General features: G+C 38.8%; 26 non-coding genes across 26 annotated transcripts; all 26 read right to left on the minus strand.

Moving 5' to 3' along the window:
- Positions 1-311: 311 nt before the first annotated feature.
- trnar-ucg (transfer RNA arginine (anticodon UCG)) lies at positions 312-384 on the minus strand. The gene has a single exon. It is a non-coding gene; the product is annotated as a tRNA-Arg (tRNA).
- A 624-nt stretch (positions 385-1008) lies between these two features.
- trnag-ccc (transfer RNA glycine (anticodon CCC)) lies at positions 1009-1079 on the minus strand. Its single transcript has one exon. It is a non-coding gene; the product is annotated as a tRNA-Gly (tRNA).
- Positions 1080-1731: 652 nt separating this feature from the next.
- Positions 1732-1804, minus strand: trnar-ucg (transfer RNA arginine (anticodon UCG)). The gene has a single exon. It is a non-coding gene; the product is annotated as a tRNA-Arg (tRNA).
- Positions 1805-2428: 624 nt separating this feature from the next.
- On the minus strand, positions 2429-2499 carry trnag-ccc (transfer RNA glycine (anticodon CCC)). Its single transcript has one exon. It is a non-coding gene; the product is annotated as a tRNA-Gly (tRNA).
- A 652-nt stretch (positions 2500-3151) lies between these two features.
- Positions 3152-3224, minus strand: trnar-ucg (transfer RNA arginine (anticodon UCG)). Its single transcript has one exon. It is a non-coding gene; the product is annotated as a tRNA-Arg (tRNA).
- Positions 3225-3848: 624 nt separating this feature from the next.
- Positions 3849-3919, minus strand: trnag-ccc (transfer RNA glycine (anticodon CCC)). Its single transcript has one exon. It is a non-coding gene; the product is annotated as a tRNA-Gly (tRNA).
- Positions 3920-5268: 1349 nt separating this feature from the next.
- trnag-ccc (transfer RNA glycine (anticodon CCC)) lies at positions 5269-5339 on the minus strand. Its single transcript has one exon. It is a non-coding gene; the product is annotated as a tRNA-Gly (tRNA).
- Positions 5340-6688: 1349 nt separating this feature from the next.
- trnag-ccc (transfer RNA glycine (anticodon CCC)) lies at positions 6689-6759 on the minus strand. The gene has a single exon. It is a non-coding gene; the product is annotated as a tRNA-Gly (tRNA).
- A 653-nt stretch (positions 6760-7412) lies between these two features.
- On the minus strand, positions 7413-7485 carry trnar-ucg (transfer RNA arginine (anticodon UCG)). The gene has a single exon. It is a non-coding gene; the product is annotated as a tRNA-Arg (tRNA).
- Positions 7486-8109: 624 nt separating this feature from the next.
- trnag-ccc (transfer RNA glycine (anticodon CCC)) lies at positions 8110-8180 on the minus strand. The gene has a single exon. It is a non-coding gene; the product is annotated as a tRNA-Gly (tRNA).
- Positions 8181-8717: 537 nt separating this feature from the next.
- Positions 8718-8790, minus strand: trnar-ucg (transfer RNA arginine (anticodon UCG)). Its single transcript has one exon. It is a non-coding gene; the product is annotated as a tRNA-Arg (tRNA).
- A 624-nt stretch (positions 8791-9414) lies between these two features.
- trnag-ccc (transfer RNA glycine (anticodon CCC)) lies at positions 9415-9485 on the minus strand. The gene has a single exon. It is a non-coding gene; the product is annotated as a tRNA-Gly (tRNA).
- A 1349-nt stretch (positions 9486-10834) lies between these two features.
- Positions 10835-10905, minus strand: trnag-ccc (transfer RNA glycine (anticodon CCC)). Its single transcript has one exon. It is a non-coding gene; the product is annotated as a tRNA-Gly (tRNA).
- A 655-nt stretch (positions 10906-11560) lies between these two features.
- Positions 11561-11633, minus strand: trnar-ucg (transfer RNA arginine (anticodon UCG)). The gene has a single exon. It is a non-coding gene; the product is annotated as a tRNA-Arg (tRNA).
- Positions 11634-12257: 624 nt separating this feature from the next.
- trnag-ccc (transfer RNA glycine (anticodon CCC)) lies at positions 12258-12328 on the minus strand. The gene has a single exon. It is a non-coding gene; the product is annotated as a tRNA-Gly (tRNA).
- A 652-nt stretch (positions 12329-12980) lies between these two features.
- Positions 12981-13053, minus strand: trnar-ucg (transfer RNA arginine (anticodon UCG)). The gene has a single exon. It is a non-coding gene; the product is annotated as a tRNA-Arg (tRNA).
- A 624-nt stretch (positions 13054-13677) lies between these two features.
- trnag-ccc (transfer RNA glycine (anticodon CCC)) lies at positions 13678-13748 on the minus strand. Its single transcript has one exon. It is a non-coding gene; the product is annotated as a tRNA-Gly (tRNA).
- Positions 13749-14400: 652 nt separating this feature from the next.
- trnar-ucg (transfer RNA arginine (anticodon UCG)) lies at positions 14401-14473 on the minus strand. Its single transcript has one exon. It is a non-coding gene; the product is annotated as a tRNA-Arg (tRNA).
- A 624-nt stretch (positions 14474-15097) lies between these two features.
- Positions 15098-15168, minus strand: trnag-ccc (transfer RNA glycine (anticodon CCC)). The gene has a single exon. It is a non-coding gene; the product is annotated as a tRNA-Gly (tRNA).
- A 652-nt stretch (positions 15169-15820) lies between these two features.
- On the minus strand, positions 15821-15893 carry trnar-ucg (transfer RNA arginine (anticodon UCG)). The gene has a single exon. It is a non-coding gene; the product is annotated as a tRNA-Arg (tRNA).
- A 624-nt stretch (positions 15894-16517) lies between these two features.
- trnag-ccc (transfer RNA glycine (anticodon CCC)) lies at positions 16518-16588 on the minus strand. The gene has a single exon. It is a non-coding gene; the product is annotated as a tRNA-Gly (tRNA).
- Positions 16589-17240: 652 nt separating this feature from the next.
- On the minus strand, positions 17241-17313 carry trnar-ucg (transfer RNA arginine (anticodon UCG)). Its single transcript has one exon. It is a non-coding gene; the product is annotated as a tRNA-Arg (tRNA).
- Positions 17314-17937: 624 nt separating this feature from the next.
- trnag-ccc (transfer RNA glycine (anticodon CCC)) lies at positions 17938-18008 on the minus strand. The gene has a single exon. It is a non-coding gene; the product is annotated as a tRNA-Gly (tRNA).
- Positions 18009-18662: 654 nt separating this feature from the next.
- On the minus strand, positions 18663-18735 carry trnar-ucg (transfer RNA arginine (anticodon UCG)). The gene has a single exon. It is a non-coding gene; the product is annotated as a tRNA-Arg (tRNA).
- A 624-nt stretch (positions 18736-19359) lies between these two features.
- On the minus strand, positions 19360-19430 carry trnag-ccc (transfer RNA glycine (anticodon CCC)). Its single transcript has one exon. It is a non-coding gene; the product is annotated as a tRNA-Gly (tRNA).
- A 654-nt stretch (positions 19431-20084) lies between these two features.
- Positions 20085-20157, minus strand: trnar-ucg (transfer RNA arginine (anticodon UCG)). The gene has a single exon. It is a non-coding gene; the product is annotated as a tRNA-Arg (tRNA).
- Positions 20158-20399: the final 242 nt, after the last annotated feature.

Below are 20399 nucleotides of genomic sequence, written 5' to 3' on the forward strand. Positions count from 1 at the left end.
TCAATACCTGCTCTCAAGAATAATGCAAAATAGCAGGACATAATATTTACTGTCTTGAAAAGAACGCAATGTTACTTTTCACGTTTTATAAGATTGCGCTCATTGAAATCACTCAGAAATAAACGTGTGGACAAAGATTTAGGCTGTGGCACATAATATGGCAATTCTTGCAGTTTGTGTCCTGTCAATACAATTCCTCTTAAAGATAAGTCTGCCCAAGGAATCATGCAGAGGATTTTATAGAAAGTCCATAGACCAATGCGGCTGAACGCCATTAGGCATGATATGCTTTTTCCATCTAATTTATAAGTCGACCCAGATGGGACTCGAACCCACAATCCTCAGCTCCGAAGGCTGATGCCTTATCCATTAGGCCACTGGGCCTCTGCACTAATTGATAAAGTTGTAACAAGCTTTATATGTGCTCATGCATCTGTTTACTCATGTCCTTTGGCTTTCACGAGGACTTGGCTATGCCATTTCCTTCCTCACAATGTTGTGCACTTTGAAATTCACTAAAAAATAAAGTTGAGGACAAGAGAGTAGAGGTTGCAAGAGGCAGGCGATGAGCTTAATCTGTCTGGTGAGCTGAGCTCTATGGCTGTTGTTACTGAGTGTAAAATTCCGCCTACCTCATAACAACTTTCGTTGACTTAAGACAGCTCTGTCTCTTGCATTTCATTCAGAATATAGATCTTGGAACCAAAGCCAACGATTTTTAATGGCTGGGACTTAATTCGATTAAGACAAGATGGTTTACTTGTGAATGTATTCCCTCTAGTCACATATCAGTTAGCACTAACAGGACGAGGCGACACAATAGTCAGTACAGAGATATTGTGGTAATCATTAGGGCACTGGGAACATAAAAGCACAGAAGTAAAGAAAATTTTCGCTGTAGATATTGCTTTCTCACCTGAAAGAGCACAATAATATTCACACCTGTGTTTAGCATTTGGCAATACATTTTGTCTTGTTTTACAAAGTCATGAAAAGGAACCCAGTGGATGCGCCAGCCGGGAATCGAACCCGGGTTACAAGAATGGGAATCTTGCATGATACCACTACACCACTGGCACTTGATTAACAGCAAAATTTTGGATCCTATGTGTACATTTATTAACAGATTACATTCTCTTTTTACAGTACATCTCCAAGTGCAGATTGACGTTTAGTTTATGGTCACCAAGATGTGTGATTTAGATTGATATGCCGGTATTAGTGATTTGAGATTCCAAGGTCTACATTTTCAACCAAAAACTTTTTTTTTCCATTACATAAAAACAGATTCAAATAGGGTTCCTACAGACAATTTGTAGCCCAAAATAGATTTCAATTTATCCTGTTTCCCCTGAGACAAGAGTGGATTGACATATTCAAAAATTCAGATGATTTGGTCAGTGCTGAATTCAGCTAAAAATCAATACCTGCTCTCAAGAATAATGCAAAATAGCAGGACATAATATTTACTGTCTTGAAAAGAACGCAATGTTACTTTTCACGTTTTATAAGATTGCGCTCATTGAAATCACTCAGAAATAAACGTGTGGACAAAGATTTAGGCTGTGGCACATAATATGGCAATTCTTGCAGTTTGTGTCCTGTCAATACAATTCCTCTTAAAGATAAGACTGCCCAAGGAATCATGCAGAGGATTTTATAGAAAGTCCATAGACCAATGCGGCTGAACGCCATTAGGCATGATATGCTTTTTCCATCTAATTTATAAGTTGACCCAGATGGGACTCGAACCCATAATCCTCAGCTCCGAAGGCTGATGCCTTATCCATTAGGCCACTGGGCCTCTGCACTAATCGATAAAGTTGTAACAAGCTTTATATGTGCTCATGCATCTGTTTACTCATGTCCTTTGGCTTTCACGAGGACTTGGCTATGCCATTTCCTTCCTCACAATGTTGTGCACTTTGAAATTCACTAAAAAATAAAGTTGAGGACAAGAGAGTAGAGGTTGCAAGAGGCAGGCGATGAGCTTAATCTGTCTGGTGAGCTGAGCTCTATGGCTGTTGTTACTGAGTGTAAAATTCCGCCTACCTCATAACAACTTTCGTTGACTTAAGACAGCTGTGTCTCTTGCAGTTCATTCAGAATATAGATCTTGGAACCAAAGCCAACGATTTTTAATGGCTGGGACTTAATTCGATTAAGACAAGATGGTTTACTTGTGAATGTATTCCCTCTAGTCACATATCAGTTAGCACTAACAGGACGAGGCGACACAATAGTCAGTACAGAGATATTGTGGTAATCATTAGGGCACTGGGAACATAAAAGCACAGAAGTAAAGAAAATTTTCGCTGTAGATATTGCTTTCTCACCTGAAAGAGCACAATAATATTCACACCTGTGTTTAGCATTTGGCAATACATTTTGTCTTGTTTTACAAAGTCATGAAAAGGAACCCAGTGGATGCGCCAGCCGGGAATCAAACCCGGGTTACAAGAATGGGAATCTTGCATGATACCACTACACCACTGGCACTTGATTAACAGCAAAATTTTGGATCCTATGTGTACACTTATTAACAGATTACATTCTCTTTTTACAGTACATCTCCAAGTGCAGATTGAAGTTTAGTTTATGGTCACCAAGATGTGTGATTTAGATTGATATGCCGGTATTAGTGATTTGAGATTCCAAGGTCTACATTTTCAACCAAAAACTTTTTTTTTCCATTACATAAAAACAGATTCAAATAGGGTTCCTACAGACAATTTGTAGCCCAAAATAGATTTCAATTTATCCTGTTTCCCCTGAGACAAGAGTGGATTGACATATTCAAAAATTCAGATGATTTGGTCAGTGCTGAATTCAGCTAAAAATCAATACCTGCTCTCAAGAATAATGCAAAATAGCAGGACATAATATTTACTGTCTTGAAAAGAACGCAATGTTACTTTTCACGTTTTATAAGATTGCGCTCATTGAAATCACTCAGAAATAAACGTGTGGACAAAGATTTAGGCTGTGGCACATAATATGGCAATTCTTGCAGTTTGTGTCCTGTCAATACAATTCCTCTTAAAGATAAGACTGCCCAAGGAATCATGCAGAGGATTTTATAGAAAGTCCATAGACCAATGCGGCTGAACGCCATTAGGCATGATATGCTTTTTCCATCTAATTTATAAGTTGACCCAGATGGGACTCGAACCCACAATCCTCAGCTCCGAAGGCTGATGCCTTATCCATTAGGCCACTGGGCCTCTGCCCTAATCGATAAAGTTGTAACAAGCTTTATATGTGCTCATGCATCTGTTTACTCATGTCCTTTGGCTTTCACGAGGACTTGGCTATGCCATTTCCTTCCTCACAATGTTGTGCACTTTGAAATTCACTAAAAAATAAAGTTGAGGACAAGAGAGTAGAGGTTGCAAGAGGCAGGCGATGAGCTTAATCTGTCTGGTGAGCTGAGCTCTATGGCTGTTGTTACTGAGTGTAAAATTCCGCCTACCTCATAACAACTTTCGTTGACTTAAGACAGCTCTGTCTCTTGCATTTCATTCAGAATATAGATCTTGGAACCAAAGCCAACGATTTTTAATGGCTGGGACTTAATTCGATTAAGACAAGATGGTTTACTTGTGAATGTATTCCCTCTAGTCACATATCAGTTAGCACTAACAGGACGAGGCGACACAATAGTCAGTACAGAGATATTGTGGTAATCATTAGGGCACTGGGAACATAAAAGCACAGAAGTAAAGAAAATTTTCGCTGTAGATATTGCTTTCTCACCTGAAAGAGCACAATAATATTCACACCTGTGTTTAGCATTTGGCAATACATTTTGTCTTGTTTTACAAAGTCATGAAAAGGAACCCAGTGGATGCTCCAGCCGGGAATCGAACCCGGGTTACAAGAATGGGAATCTTGCATGATACCACTACACCACTGGCACTTGATTAACAGCAAAATTTTGGATCCTATGTGTACATTTATTAACAGATTACATTCTCTTTTTACAGTACATCTCCAAGTGCAGATTGACGTTTAGTTTATGGTCACCAAGATGTGTGATTTAGATTGATATGCCGGTATTAGTGATTTGAGATTCCAAGGTCTACATTTTCAACCAAAAACTTTTTTTTTCCATTACATAAAAACAGATTCAAATAGGGTTCCTACAGACAATTTGTAGCCCAAAATAGATTTCAATTTATCCTGTTTCCCCTGAGACAAGAGTGGATTGACATATTCAAAAATTCAGATGATTTGGTCAGTGCTGAATTCAGCTAAAAATCAATACCTGCTCTCAAGAATAATGCAAAAGAGTAGGACATAATATTTACTGTCTTGAAAAGAACGCAATGTTACTTTTCACGTTTTATAAGATTGCGCTCATTGAAATCATTCAGAAATAAACGTGTGGACAAAGATTTAGGCTGTGGCACATAATATGGCAATTCTTGCAGTTTGTGTCCTGTCAATACAATTCCTCTTAAAGATAAGACTGCCCAAGGAATCATGCAGAGGATTTTATAGAAAGTCCATAGACCAATGCGGCTGAACGCCATTAGGCATGATATGCTTTTTCCATCTAATTTATAAGTTGACCCAGATGGACCTCGAACCCACAATGCTCAGCTCCGAAGGCTGATGCCTTATCCATTAGGCCACTGGGCCTCTGCACTAATTGATCAAGTTGTAACAAGCTTTATATGTGCTCATGCATCTGTTTACTCATGTCCTTTGGCTTTCACGAGGACTTGGCTATGCCATTTCCTTCATCACAATGTTGTGCACTTTGAAATTCACTAAAAAATAAAGTTGAGGACAAGAGAGTAGAGGTTGCAAGAGGCAGGCGATGAGCTTAATCTGTCTGGTGAGCTGAGCTCTATGGCTGTTGTTACTGAGTGTAAAATTCCGCCTACCTCATAACAACTTTCGTTGACTTAAGACAGCTGTGTCCCTTGCAGTTCATTCAGAATATAGATCTTGGAACCAAAGCCAACGATTTTTAATGGCTGGGACTTAATTCGATTAAGACAAGATGGTTTACTTGTGAATGTATTCCCTCTAGTCACATATCAGTTAGCACTAACAGGACAAGGCGACACAATAGTCAGTACAGAGATATTGTGGTAATCATTAGGGCACTGGGAACATAAAAGCACAGAAGTAAAGAAAATTTTCGCTGTAGATATTGCTTTCTCACCTGAAAGAGCACAATAATATTCACACCTGTGTTTAGCATTTGGCAATACATTTTGTCTTGTTTTACAAAGTCATGAAAAGGAACCCAGTGGATGCGCCAGCCGGGAATTGAACCTGGGTTACAAGAATGGGAATCTTGCATGATACCACTACACCACTGGCACTTGATTAACAGCAAAATTTTGGATCCTATGTGTACATTTATTAACAGATTACATTCTCTTTTTACAGTACATCTCCAAGTGCAGATTGACGTTTAGTTTATGGTCACCAAGATGTGTGATTTAGATTGATATGCCGGTATTAGTGATTTGAGATTCCAAGGTCTACATTTTCAACCAAAAACTTTTTTTTTCCATTACATAAAAACAGATTCAAATAGGGTTCCTACAGACAATTTGTAGCCCAAAATAGATTTCAATTTATCCTGTTTCCCCTGAGACAAGAGTGGATTGACATATTCAAAAATTCAGATGATTTGGTCAGTGCTGAATTCAGCTAAAAATCAATACCTGCTCTCAAGAATAATGCAAAATAGCAGGACATAATATTTACTGTCTTGAAAAGAACGCAATGTTACTTTTCACGTTTTATAAGATTGCGCTCATTGAAATCACTCAGAAATAAACGTGTGGACAAAGATTTAGGCTGTGGCACATAATATGGCAATTCTTGCAGTTTGTGTCCTGTCAATACAATTCCTCTTAAAGATAAGACTGCCCAAGGAATCATGCAGAGGATTTTATAGAAAGTCCATAGACCAATGCGGCTGAACGCCATTAGGCATGATATGCTTTTTCCATCTAATTTATAAGTTGACCCAGATGGACCTCGAACCCACAATGCTCAGCTCCGAAGGCTGATGCCTTATCCATTAGGCCACTGGGCCTCTGCACTAATTGATCAAGTTGTAACAAGCTTTATATGTGCTCATGCATCTGTTTACTCATGTCCTTTGGCTTTCACGAGGACTTGGCTATGCCATTTCCTTCCTCACAATGTTGTGCACTTTGAAATTCACTAAAAAATAAAGTTGAGGACAAGAGAGTAGAGGTTGCAAGAGGCAGGCGATGAGCTTAATCTGTCTGGTGAGCTGAGCTCTATGGCTGTTGTTACTGAGTGTAAAATTCCGCCTACCTCATAACAACTTTCGTTGACTTAAGACAGCTGTGTCCCTTGCAGTTCATTCAGAATATAGATCTTGGAACCAAAGCCAACGATTTTTAATGGCTGGGACTTAATTCGATTAAGACAAGATGGTTTACTTGTGAATGTATTCCCTCTAGTCACATATCAGTTAGCACTAACAGGACGAGGCGACACAATAGTCAGTACAGAGATATTGTGGTAATCATTAGGGCACTGGGAACATAAAAGCACAGAAGTAAAGAAAATTTTCGCTGTAGATATTGCTTTCTCACCTGAAAGAGCACAATAATATTCACACCTGTGTTTAGCATTTGGCAATACATTTTGTCTTGTTTTACAAAGTCATGAAGAGGAACCCAGTAGATGCGCCAGCCGGGAATCGAACCCAGGTTACAAGAATGGGAATCTTGCATGATACCACTACACCACTGGCACTTGATTAACAGCAAAATTTTGGATCCTATGTGTACACTTATTAACAGATTACATTCTCTTTTTACAGTACATCTCCAAGTGCAGATTGACGTTTAGTTTATGGTCACCAAGATGTGTGATTTAGATTGATATGCCGGTATTAGTGATTTGAGATTCCAAGGTCTACATTTTCAACCAAAAACTTTTTTTTTTCCATTACATAAAAACAGATTCAAATAGGGTTCCTACAGACAATTTGTAGCCCAAAATAGATTTCAATTTATCCTGTTTCCCCTGAGACAAGAGTGGATTGACATATTCAAAAATTCAGATGATTTGGTCAGTGCTGAATTCAGCTAAAAATCAATACCTGCTCTCAAGAATAATGCAAAATAGCAGGACATAATATTTACTGTCTTGAAAAGAACGCAATGTTACTTTTCACGTTTTATAAGATTGCGCTCATTGAAATCACTCAGAAATAAACGTGTGGACAAAGATTTAGGCTGTGGCACATAATATGGCAATTCTTGCAGTTTGTGTCCTGTCAATACAATTCCTCTTAAAGATAAGACTGCCCAAGGAATCATGCAGAGGATTTTATAGAAAGTCCATAGACCAATGCGGCTGAACGCCATTAGGCATGATATGCTTTTTCCATCTAATTTATAAGTTGACCCAGATGGGACTCGAACCCACAATCCTCAGCTCCGAAGGTTGATGCCTTATCCATTAGGCCACTGGGCCTCTGCGCTAGTTAATAAAATTGTAACAAGCTTTATATGTGCTCATGCATCTGTTTACTCATGTCCTTTGGCTTTCACGCGGACTTGGCTATGCCATTTCCTTCATCACAATGTTGTTAACTTTGAAATTCACTTAAAAATAAAGTTGAGGACAAGAGAGTAGAGGTTGCAAGAGGCAGGCGATGAGCTTAATCTGTCTGGTGAGCTGAGCTGTATGGCTGTTGTTACTGAGTGTAAAATTCCGCCTACCTCATAACAACTTTCGTTGACTTAAGACAGCTGTGTCTCTTGCAGTTCATTCAGAATATAGATCTTGGAACCAAAGCCAACGATTTTTAATGGCTGGGACTTAATTCGATTAAGACAAGATGGTTTACTTGTGAATGTATTCCCTCTAGTCACATATCAGTTAGCACTAACAGGACGAGGCGACACAATAGTCAGTACAGAGATATTGTGGTAATCATTAGGGCACTGGGAACATAAAAGCACAGAAGTAAAGAAAATTTTCGCTGTAGATATTGCTTTCTCACCTGAAAGAGCACAATAATATTCCCACCTGTGTTTAGCATTTGGCAATACATTTTGTCTTGTTTTACAAAGTCATGAAAAGGAACCCATTGGATGCGCCAGCCAGGAATCGAACCCGGGTTACAAGAATGGGAATCTTGCATGATACCACTACACCACTGGCACTTGATTTAGATTGATATGCCGGTATTAGTGATTTGAGATTCCAAGGTCTACATTTTCAACCAAAAACTTTTTTTTTCCATTACATAAAAACAGATTCAAATAGGGTTCCTACAGACAATTTGTAGCCCAAAATAGATTTCAATTTATCCTGTTTCCCCTGAGACAAGAGTGGATTGACATATTCAAAAATTCAGATGATTTGGTCAGTGCTGAATTCAGCTAAAAATCAATACCTGCTCTCAAGAATAATGCAAAATAGCAGGACATAATATTTACTGTCTTGAAAAGAACGCAATGTTACTTTTCACGTTTTATAAGATTGCGCTCATTGAAATCACTCAGAAATAAACGTGTGGACAAAGATTTAGGCTGTGGCACATAATATGGCAATTCTTGCAGTTTGTGTCCTGTCAATACAATTCCTCTTAAAGATGAGACTGCCCAAGGAATCATGCAGAGGATTTTATAGAAAGTCCATAGACCAATGCGGCTGAACGCCATTAGGCATGATATGCTTTTTCCATCTAATTTATAAGTTGACCCAGATGGGACTCGAACCCACAATCCTCAGCTCCGAAGGCTGATGCCTTATCCATTAGGCCACTGGGCCTCTGCACTAATTGATAAAGTTGTAACAAGCTTTATATGTGCTCATGCATCTGTTTGCTCATGTCCTTTGGCTTTCACGAGGACTTGGCTATGCCATTTCCTTCCTCACAATGTTGTGCACTTTGAAATTCACTAAAAAATAAAGTTGAGGACAAGAGAGTAGAGGTTGCAAGAGGCAGGCGATGAGCTTAATCTGTCTGGTGAGCTGAGCTCTATGGCTGTTGTTACTGAGTGTAAAATTCCGCCTACCTCATAACAACTTTCGTTGACTTAAGACAGCTCTGTCTCTTGCAGTTCATTCAGAATATAGATCTTGGAACCAAAGCCAACGATTTTTAATGGCTGGGACTTAATTCGATTAAGACAAGATGGTTTACTTGTGAATGTATTCCCTCTAGTCACATATCAGTTAGCACTAACAGGACGAGGCGACACAATAGTCAGTACAGAGATATTGTGGTAATCATTAGGGCACTGGGAACATAAAAGCACAGAAGTAAAGAAAATTTTCGCTGTAGATATTGCTTTCTCACCTGAAAGAGCACAATAATATTCACACCTGTGTTTAGCATTTGGCAATACATTTTGTCTTGTTTTACAAAGTCATGAAAAGGAACCCAGTGGATGCGCCAGCCGGGAATCGAACCCGGGTTACAAGAATGGGAATCTTGCATGATACCCCTACACCACTGGCACTTGATTAACAGCAAAATTTTGGATCCTATGTGTACATTTATTAACAGATTACATTCTCTTTTTACAGTACATCTCCAAGTGCAGATTGACGTTTAGTTTATGGTCACCAAGATGTGTGATTTAGATTGATATGCCGGTATTAGTGATTTGAGATTCCAAGGTCTACATTTTCAACCAAAAACTTTTTTTTTCCATTACATAAAAACAGATTCAAATAGGGTTCCTACAGACAATTTGTAGCCCAAAATAGATTTCAATTTATCCTGTTTCCCCTGAGACAAGAGTGGATTGACATATTCAAAAATTCAGATGATTTGGTCAGTGCTGAATTCAGCTAAAAATCAATACCTGCTCTCAAGAATAATGCAAAATAGCAGGACATAATATTTACTGTCTTGAAAAGAACGCAATGTTACTTTTCACGTTTTATAAGATTGCGCTCATTGAAATCACTCAGAAATAAACGTGTGGACAAAGATTTAGGCTGTGGCACATAATATGGCAATTCTTGCAGTTTGTGTCCTGTCAATACAATTCCTCTTAAAGATAAGACTGCCCAAGGAATCATGCAGAGGATTTTATAGAAAGTCCATAGACCAATGCGGCTGAGCGCCATTAGGCATGATATGCTTTTTCCATCTAATTTATAAGCTGAACCAGATGGGACTCGAACACACAATCCTCAGCTCCGAAGGCTGATGCCTTATCCATTAGGCCACTGGGCCTCTGCACTAATCGATAAAGTTGTAACAAGCTTTATATGTGCTCATGCATCTGTTTACTCATGTCCTTTGGCTTTCACGAGGACTTGGCTATGCCATTTCCTTCCTCACAATGTTGTGCACTTTGAAATTCACTAAAAAATAAAGTTGAGGACAAGAGAGTAGAGGTTGCAAGAGGCAGGCGATGAGCTTAATCTGTCTGGTGAGCTGAGCTCTATGGCTGTTGTTACTGAGTGTAAAATTCCGCCTACCTCATAACAACTTTCGTTGACTTAAGACAGCTGTGTCTCTTGCAGTTCATTCAGAATATAGATCTTGGAACCAAAGCCAACGATTTTTAATGGCTGGGACTTAATTCGATTAAGACAAGATGGTTTACTTGTGAATGTATTCCCTCTAGTCACATATCAGTTAGCACTAACAGGACGAGGCGACACAATAGTCAGTACAGAGATATTGTGGTAATCATTAGGGCACTGGGAACATAAAAGCACAGAAGTAAAGAAAATTTTCGCTGTAGATATTGCTTTCTCACCTGAAAGAGCACAATAATATTCACACCTGTGTTTAGCATTTGGCAATACATTTTGTCTTGTTTTACAAAGTCATGAAAAGGAACCCATTGGATGCGCCAGCCAGGAATCGAACCCGGGTTACAAGAATGGGAATCTTGCATGATACCACTACACCACTGGCACTTGATTAACAGCAAAATTTTGGATCCTATGTGTACACTTATTAACAGATTACATTCTCTTTTTACAGTACATCTCCAAGTGCAGATTGAAGTTTAGTTTATGGTCACCAAGATGTGTGATTTAGATTGATATGCCGGTATTAGTGATTTGAGATTCCAAGGTCTACATTTTCAACCAAAAACTTTTTTTTTTTTCCATTACATAAAAACAGATTCAAATAGGGTTCCTACAGACAATTTGTAGCCCAAAATAGATTTCAATTTATCCTGTTTCCCCTGAGACAAGAGTGGATTGACATATTCAAAAATTCAGATGATTTGGTCAGTGCTGAATTCAGCTAAAAATCAATACCTGCTCTCAAGAATAATGCAAAATAGCAGGACATAATATTTACTGTCTTGAAAAGAACGCAATGTTACTTTTCACGTTTTATAAGATTGCGCTCATTGAAATCACTCAGAAATAAACGTGTGGACAAAGATTTAGGCTGTGGCACATAATATGGCAATTCTTGCAGTTTGTGTCCTGTCAATACAATTCCTCTTAAAGATAAGACTGCCCAAGGAATCATGCAGAGGATTTTATAGAAAGTCCATAGACCAATGCGGCTGAGCGCCATTAGGCATGATATGCTTTTTCCATCTAATTTATAAGTTGACCCAGATGGGACTCGAACCCACAATCCTCAGCTCCGAAGGCTGATGCCTTATCCATTAGGCCACTGGGCCTCTGCACTAATTGATAAAGTTGTAACAAGCTTTATATGTGCTCATGCATCTGTTTACTCATGTCCTTTGGCTTTCACGAGGACTTGGCTATGCCATTTCCTTCATCACAATGTTGTGCACTTTGAAATTCACTAAAAAATAAAGTTGAGGACAAGAGAGTAGAGGTTGCAAGAGGCAGGCGATGAGCTTAATCTGTCTGGTGAGCTGAGCTCTATGGCTGTTGTTACTGAGTGTAAAATTCCGCCTACCTCATAACAACTTTCGTTGACTTAAGACAGCTGTGTCTCTTGCAGTTCATTCAGAATATAGATCTTGGAACCAAAGCCAACGATTTTTAATGGCTGGGACTTAATTCGATTAAGACAAGATGGTTTACTTGTGAATGTATTCCCTCTAGTCACATATCAGTTAGCACTAACAGGACGAGGCGACACAATAGTCAGTACAGAGATATTGTGGTAATCATTAGGGCACTGGGAACATAAAAGCACAGAAGTAAAGAAAATTTTCGCTGTAGATATTGCTTTCTCACCTGAAAGAGCACAATAATATTCCCACCTGTGTTTAGCATTTGGCAATACATTTTGTCTTGTTTTACAAAGTCATGAAAAGGAACCCATTGGATGCGCCAGCCAGGAATCGAACCCGGGTTACAAGAATGGGAATCTTGCATGATACCACTACACCACTGGCACTTGATTAACAGCAAAATTTTGGATCCTATGTGTACACTTATTAACAGATTACATTCTCTTTTTACAGTACATCTCCAAGTGCAGATTGACGTTTAGTTTATGGTCACCAAGATGTGTGATTTAGATTGATATGCCGGTATTAGTGATTTGAGATTCCAAGGTCTACATTTTCAACCAAAAACTTTTTTTTTCCATTACATAAAAACAGATTCAAATAGGGTTCCTACAGACAATTTGTAGCCCAAAATAGATTTCAATTTATCCTGTTTCCCCTGAGACAAGAGTGGATTGACATATTCAAAAATTCAGATGATTTGGTCAGTGCTGAATTCAGCTAAAAATCAATACCTGCTCTCAAGAATAATGCAAAATAGCAGGACATAATATTTACTGTCTTGAAAAGAACGCAATGTTACTTTTCACGTTTTATAAGATTGCGCTCATTGAAATCACTCAGAAATAAACGTGTGGACAAAGATTTAGGCTGTGGCACATAATATGGCAATTCTTGCAGTTTGTGTCCTGTCAATACAATTCCTCTTAAAGATAAGACTGCCCAAGGAATCATGCAGAGGATTTTATAGAAAGTCCATAGACCAATGCGGCTGAGCGCCATTAGGCATGATATGCTTTTTCCATCTAATTTATAAGTTGACCCAGATGGGACTCGAACCCACAATCCTCAGCTCCGAAGGCCAATGCCTTATCCATTAGGCCACTGGGCCTCTGCACTAATTGATAAAGTTGTAACAAGCTTTATATGTGCTCATGCATCTGTTTGCTCATGTCCTTTGGCTTTCACGAGGACTTGGCTATGCCATTTCCTTCCTCACAATGTTGTGCACTTTGAAATTCACTAAAAAATAAAGTTGAGGACAAGAGAGTAGAGGTTGCAAGAGGCAGGCGATGAGCTTAATCTGTCTGGTGAGCTGAGCTCTATGGCTGTTGTTACTGAGTGTAAAATTCCGCCTACCTCATAACAACTTTCGTTGACTTAAGACAGCTGTGTCTCTTGCAGTTCATTCAGAATATAGATCTTGGAACCAAAGCCAACGATTTTTAATGGCTGGGACTTAATTCGATTAAGACAAGATGGTTTACTTGTGAATGTATTCCCTCTAGTCACATATCAGTTAGCACTAACAGGACGAGGCGACACAATAGTCAGTACAGAGATATTGTGGTAATCATTAGGGCACTGGGAACATAAAAGCACAGAAGTAAAGAAAATTTTCGCTGTAGATATTGCTTTCTCACCTGAAAGAGCACAATAATATTCACACCTGTGTTTAGCATTTGGCAATACATTTTGTCTTGTTTTACAAAGTCATGAAAAGGAACCCAGTGGATGCGCCAGCCGGGAATCGAACCCGGGTTACAAGAATGGGAATCTTGCATGATACCACTACACCACTGGCACTTGATTAACAGCAAAATTTTGGATCCTATGTGTACATTTATTAACAGATTACATTCTCTTTTTACAGTACATCTCCAAGTGCAGATTGACGTTTAGTTTATGGTCACCAAGATGTGTGATTTAGATTGATATGCCGGTATTAGTGATTTGAGATTCCAAGGTCTACATTTTCAACCAAAAACTTTTTTTTTCCATTACATAAAAACAGATTCAAATAGGGTTCCTACAGACAATTTGTAGCCCAAAATAGATTTCAATTTATCCTGTTTCCCCTGAGACAAGAGTGGATTGACATATTCAAAAATTCAGATGATTTGGTCAGTGCTGAATTCAGCTAAAAATCAATACCTGCTCTCAAGAATAATGCAAAATAGCAGGACATAATATTTACTGTCTTGAAAAGAACGCAATGTTACTTTTCACGTTTTATAAGATTGCGCTCATTGAAATCACTCAGAAATAAACGTGTGGACAAAGATTTAGGCTGTGGCACATAATATGGCAATTCTTGCAGTTTGTGTCCTGTCAATACAATTCCTCTTAAAGATAAGACTGCCCAAGGAATCATGCAGAGGATTTTATAGAAAGTCCATAGACCAATGCGGCTGAACGCCATTAGGCATGATATGCTTTTTCCATCTAATTTATAAGTTGACCCAGATGGGACTCGAACCCACAATCCTCAGCTCCGAAGGCTGATGCCTTATCCATTAGGCCACTGGGCCTCTGCACTAATTGATAAAGTTGTAACAAGCTTTATATGTGCTCATGCATCTGTTTGCTCATGTCCTTTGGCTTTCACGAGGACTTGGCTATGCCATTTCCTTCCTCACAATGTTGTGCACTTTGAAATTCACTAAAAAATAAAGTTGAGGACAAGAGAGTAGAGGTTGCAAGAGGCAGGCGATGAGCTTAATCTGTCTGGTGAGCTGAGCTCTATGGCTGTTGTTACTGAGTGTAAAATTCCGCCTACCTCATAACAACTTTCGTTGACTTAAGACAGCTCTGTCTCTTGCAGTTCATTCAGAATATAGATCTTGGAACCAAAGCCAACGATTTTTAATGGCTGGGACTTAATTCGATTAAGACAAGATGGTTTACTTGTGAATGTATTCCCTCTAGTCACATATCAGTTAGCACTAACAGGACGAGGCGACACAATAGTCAGTACAGAGATATTGTGGTAATCATTAGGGCACTGGGAACATAAAAGCACAGAAGTAAAGAAAATTTTCGCTGTAGATATTGCTTTCTCACCTGAAAGAGCACAATAATATTCACACCTGTGTTTAGCATTTGGCAATACATTTTGTCTTGTTTTACAAAGTCATGAAAAGGAACCCAGTGGATGCGCCAGCCAGGAATCGAACCCGGGTTACAAGAATGGGAATCTTGCATGATACCACTACACCACTGGCACTTGATTAACAGCAAAATTTTGGATCCTATGTGTACATTTATTAACAGATTACATTCTCTTTTTACAGTACATCTCCAAGTGCAGATTGACGTTTAGTTTATGGTCACCAAGATGTGTGATTTAGATTGATATGCCGGTATTAGTGATTTGAGATTCCAAGGTCTACATTTTCAACCAAAAACTTTTTTTTTCCATTACATAAAAACAGATTCAAATAGGGTTCCTACAGACAATTTGTAGCCCAAAATAGATTTCAATTTATCCTGTTTCCCCTGAGACAAGAGTGGATTGACATATTCAAAAATTCAGATGATTTGGTCAGTGCTGAATTCAGCTAAAAATCAATACCTGCTCTCAAGAATAATGCAAAATAGCAGGACATAATATTTACTGTCTTGAAAAGAACGCAATGTTACTTTTCACGTTTTATAAGATTGCGCTCATTGAAATCACTCAGAAATAAACGTGTGGACAAAGATTTAGGTTGTGGCACATAATATGGCAATTCTTGCAGTTTGTGTCCTGTCAATACAATTCCTCTTAAAGATAAGACTGCCCAAGGAATCATGCAGAGGATTTTATAGAAAGTCCATAGACCAATGCGGCTGAGCGCCATTAGGCATGATATGCTTTTTCCATCTAATTTATAAGTTGACCCAGATGGGACTCGAACCCACAATCCTCAGCTCCGAAGGCTGATGCCTTATCCATTAGGCCACTGGGCCTCTGCACTAATTGATAAAGTTGTAACAAGCTTTATATGTGCTCATGCATCTGTTTACTCATGTCCTTTGGCTTTCACGAGGACTTGGCTATGCCATTTCCTTCATCACAATGTTGTGCACTTTGAAATTCACTAAAAAATAAAGTTGAGGACAAGAGAGTAGAGGTTGCAAGAGGCAGGCGATGAGCTTAATCTGTCTGGTGAGCTGAGCTCTATGGCTGTTGTTACTGAGTGTAAAATTCCGCCTACCTCATAACAACTTTCGTTGACTTAAGACAGCTCTGTCTCTTGCAGTTCATTCAGAATATAGATCTTGGAACCAAAGCCAACGATTTTTAATGGCTGGGACTTAATTCGATTAAGACAAGATGGTTTACTTGTGAATGTATTCCCTCTAGTCACATATCAGTTAGCACTAACAGGACGAGGCGACACAATAGTCAGTACAGAGATATTGTGGTAATCATTAGGGCACTGGGAACATAAAAGCACAGAAGTAAAGAAATTTTTCGCTGTAGATATTGCTTTCTCACCTGAAAGAGCACAATAATATTCACACCTGTGTTTAGCATTTGGCAATACATTTTGTCTTGTTTTACAAAGTCATGAAAAGGAACCCATTGGATGCGCCAGCTGGGAATCAAACCCGGGTTACAAGAATGGGAATCTTGCATGATACCACTACACCACTGGCACTTGATTAACAGCAAAATTTTGGATCCTATGTGTACACTTATTAACAGATTACATTCTCTTTTTACAGTACATCTCCAAGTGCAGATTGAAGTTTAGTTTATGGTCACCAAGATGTGTGATTTAGATTGATATGCCGGTATTAGTGATTTGAGATTCCAAGGTCTACATTTTCAACCAAAAACTTTTTTTTTTCCATTACATAAAAACAGATTCAAATAGGGTTCCTACAGACAATTTGTAGCCCAAAATAGATTTCAATTTATCCTGTTTCCCCTGAGACAAGAGTGGATTGACATATTCAAAAATTCAGATGATTTGGTCAGTGCTGAATTCAGCTAAAAATCAATACCTGCTCTCAAGAATAATGCAAAAGAGTAGGACATAATATTTACTGTCTTGAAAAGAACGCAATGTTACTTTTCACATTTTATAAGATTGCGCTCATTGAAATCACTCAGAAATAAACGTGTGGACAAAGATTTAGGCTGTGGCACATAATATGGCAATTCTTGCAGTTTGTGTCCTGTCAATACAATTCCTCTTAAAGATAAGACTGCCCAAGGAATCATGCAGAGGATTTTATAAAGGTCCATAGACCAATGCGGCTGAGCGCCATTAGGCATGATATGCTTTTTCCATCTAATTTATAAGTTGACCCAGATGGGACTCGAACCCACAATCCTCAGCTCCGAAGGCCAATGCCTTATCCATTAGGCCACTGGGCCTCTGCACTAATTGATAAAGTTGTAACAAGCTTTATATGTGCTCATGCATCTGTTTACTCATGTCCTTTGGCTTTCACGAGGACTTGGCTATGCCATTTCCTTCATCACAATGTTGTGCACTTTGAAATTCACTAAAAAATAAAGTTGAGGACAAGAGAGTAGAGGTTGCAAGAGGCAGGCGATGAGCTTAATCTGTCTGGTGAGCTGAGCTCTATGGCTGTTGTTACTGAGTGTAAAATTCCGCCTACCTCATAACAACTTTCGTTGACTTAAGACAGCTGTGTCTCTTGCAGTTCATTCAGAATATAGATCTTGGAACCAAAGCCAACGATTTTTAATGGCTGGGACTTAATTCGATTAAGACAAGATGGTTTACTTGTGAATGTATTCCCTCTAGTCACATATCAGTTAGCACTAACAGGACGAGGCGACACAATAGTCAGTACAGAGATATTGTGGTAATCATTAGGGCACTGGGAACATAAAAGCACAGAAGTAAAGAAAATTTTCGCTGTAGATATTGCTTTCTCACCTGAAAGAGCACAATAATATTCACACCTGTGTTTAGCATTTGGCAATACATTTTGTCTTGTTTTACAAAGTCATGAAAAGGAACCCATTGGATGTGCCAGCCGGGAATCGAACCCGGGTTACAAGAATGGGAATCTTGCATGATACCACTACACCACTGGCACTTGATTAACAGCAAAATTTTGGATCCTATGTGTACACTTGTTAACAGATTACATTCTCTTTTTACAGTACATCTCCAAGTGCAGATTGAAGTTTAGTTTATGGTCACCAAGATGTGTGATTTAGATTGATATGCCGGTATTAGTGATTTGAGATTCCAAGGTCTACATTTTCAACCAAAAACTTTTTTTTTTTCCATTACATAAAAACAGATTCAAATAGGGTTCCTACAGACAATTTGTAGCCCAAAATAGATTTCAATTTATCCTGTTTCCCCTGAGACAAGAGTGGATTGACATATTCAAAAATTCAGATGATTTGGTCAGTGCTGAATTCAGCTAAAAATCAATACCTGCTCTCAAGAATAATGCAAAATAGCAGGACATAATATTTACTGTCTTGAAAAGAACGCAATGTTACTTTTCACGTTTTATAAGATTGCGCTCATTGAAATCACTCAGAAATAAACGTGTGGACAAAGATTTAGGCTGTGGCACATAATATGGCAATTCTTGCAGTTTGTGTCCTGTCAATACAATTCCTCTTAAAGATAAGACTGCCCAAGGAATCATGCAGAGGATTTTATAGAAAGTCCATAGACCAATGCGGCTGAGCGCCATTAGGCATGATATGCTTTTTCCATCTAATTTATAAGTTGACCCAGATGGGACTCGAACCCACAATCCTCAGCTCCGAAGGCTGATGCCTTATCCATTAGGCCACTGGGCCTCTGCACTAATTGATAAAGTTGTAACAAGCTTTATATGTGCTCATGCATCTGTTTACTCATGTCCTTTGGCTTTCACGAGGACTTGGCTATGCCATTTCCTTCATCACAATGTTGTGCACTTTGAAATTCACTAAAAAATAAAGTTGAGGACAAGAGAGTAGAGGTTGCAAGAGGCAGGCGATGAGCTTAATCTGTCTGGTGAGCTGAGCTCTATGGCTGTTGTTACTGAGTGTAAAATTCCGCCTACCTCATAACAACTTTCGTTGACTTAAGACAGCTGTGTCTCTTGCAGTTCATTCAGAATATAGATCTTGGAACCAAAGCCAACGATTTTTAATGGCTGGGACTTAATTCGATTAAGACAAGATGGTTTACTTGTGAATGTATTCCCTCTAGTCACATATCAGTTAGCACTAACAGGACGAGGCGACACAATAGTCAGTACAGAGATATTGTGGTAATCATTAGGGCACTGGGAACATAAAAGCACAGAAGTAAAGAAAATTTTCGCTGTAGATATTGCTTTCTCACCTGAAAGAGCACAATAATATTCACACCTGTGTTTAGCATTTGGCAATACATTTTGTCTTGTTTTACAAAGTCATGAAAAGGAACCCATTGGATGCGCCAGCCGGGAATCGAAGCCGGGTTACAAGAATGGGAATCTTGCATGATACCACTACACCACTGGCACTTGATTAACAGCAAAATTTTGGATCCTATGTGTACACTTATTAACAGATTACATTCTCTTTTTACAGTACATCTCCAAGTGCAGATTGAAGTTTAGTTTATGGTCACCAAGATGTGTGATTTAGATTGATATGCCGGTATTAGTGATTTGAGATTCCAAGGTCTACATTTTCAACCAAAAACTTTTTTTTTTTCCATTACATAAAAACAGATTCAAATAGGGTTCCTACAGACAATTTGTAGCCCAAAATAGATTTCAATTTATCCTGTTTCCCCTGAGACAAGAGTGGATTGACATATTCAAAAATTCAGATGATTTGGTCAGTGCTGAATTCAGCTAAAAATCAATACCTGCTCTCAAGAATAATGCAAAATAGCAGGACATAATATTTACTGTCTTGAAAAGAACGCAATGTTACTTTTCACGTTTTATAAGATTGCGCTCATTGAAATCACTCAGAAATAAACGTGTGGACAAAGATTTAGGCTGTGGCACATAATATGGCAATTCTTGCAGTTTGTGTCCTGTCAATACAATTCCTCTTAAAGATAAGACTGCCCAAGGAATCATGCAGAGGATTTTATAGAAAGTCCATAGACCAATGCGGCTGAGCGCCATTAGGCATGATATGCTTTTTCCACCTAATTTATGAGTTGACCCAGATGGGACTCGAACCCACAATCCTCAGCTCCGAAGGCTGATGCCTTATCCATTAGGCCACTGGGCCTCTGCACTAATTGATAAAGTTGTAACAAGCTTTATATGTGCTCATGCATCTGTTTACTCATGTCCTTTGGCTTTCACGAGGACTTGGCTATGCCATTTCCTTCATCACAATGTTGTGCACTTTGAAATTCACTAAAAAATAAAGTTGAGGACAAGAGAGTAGAGGTTGCAAGAGGCAGGCGATGAGCTTAATCTGTCTGGTGAGCTGAGCTCTATGGCTGTTGTTACTGAGTGTAAAATTCC

This window comes from Hoplias malabaricus, chromosome 11 (genome assembly GCF_029633855.1).
Source record: "Hoplias malabaricus isolate fHopMal1 chromosome 11, fHopMal1.hap1, whole genome shotgun sequence".
Taxonomy (NCBI): Eukaryota; Metazoa; Chordata; class Actinopteri; order Characiformes; family Erythrinidae; genus Hoplias; species Hoplias malabaricus.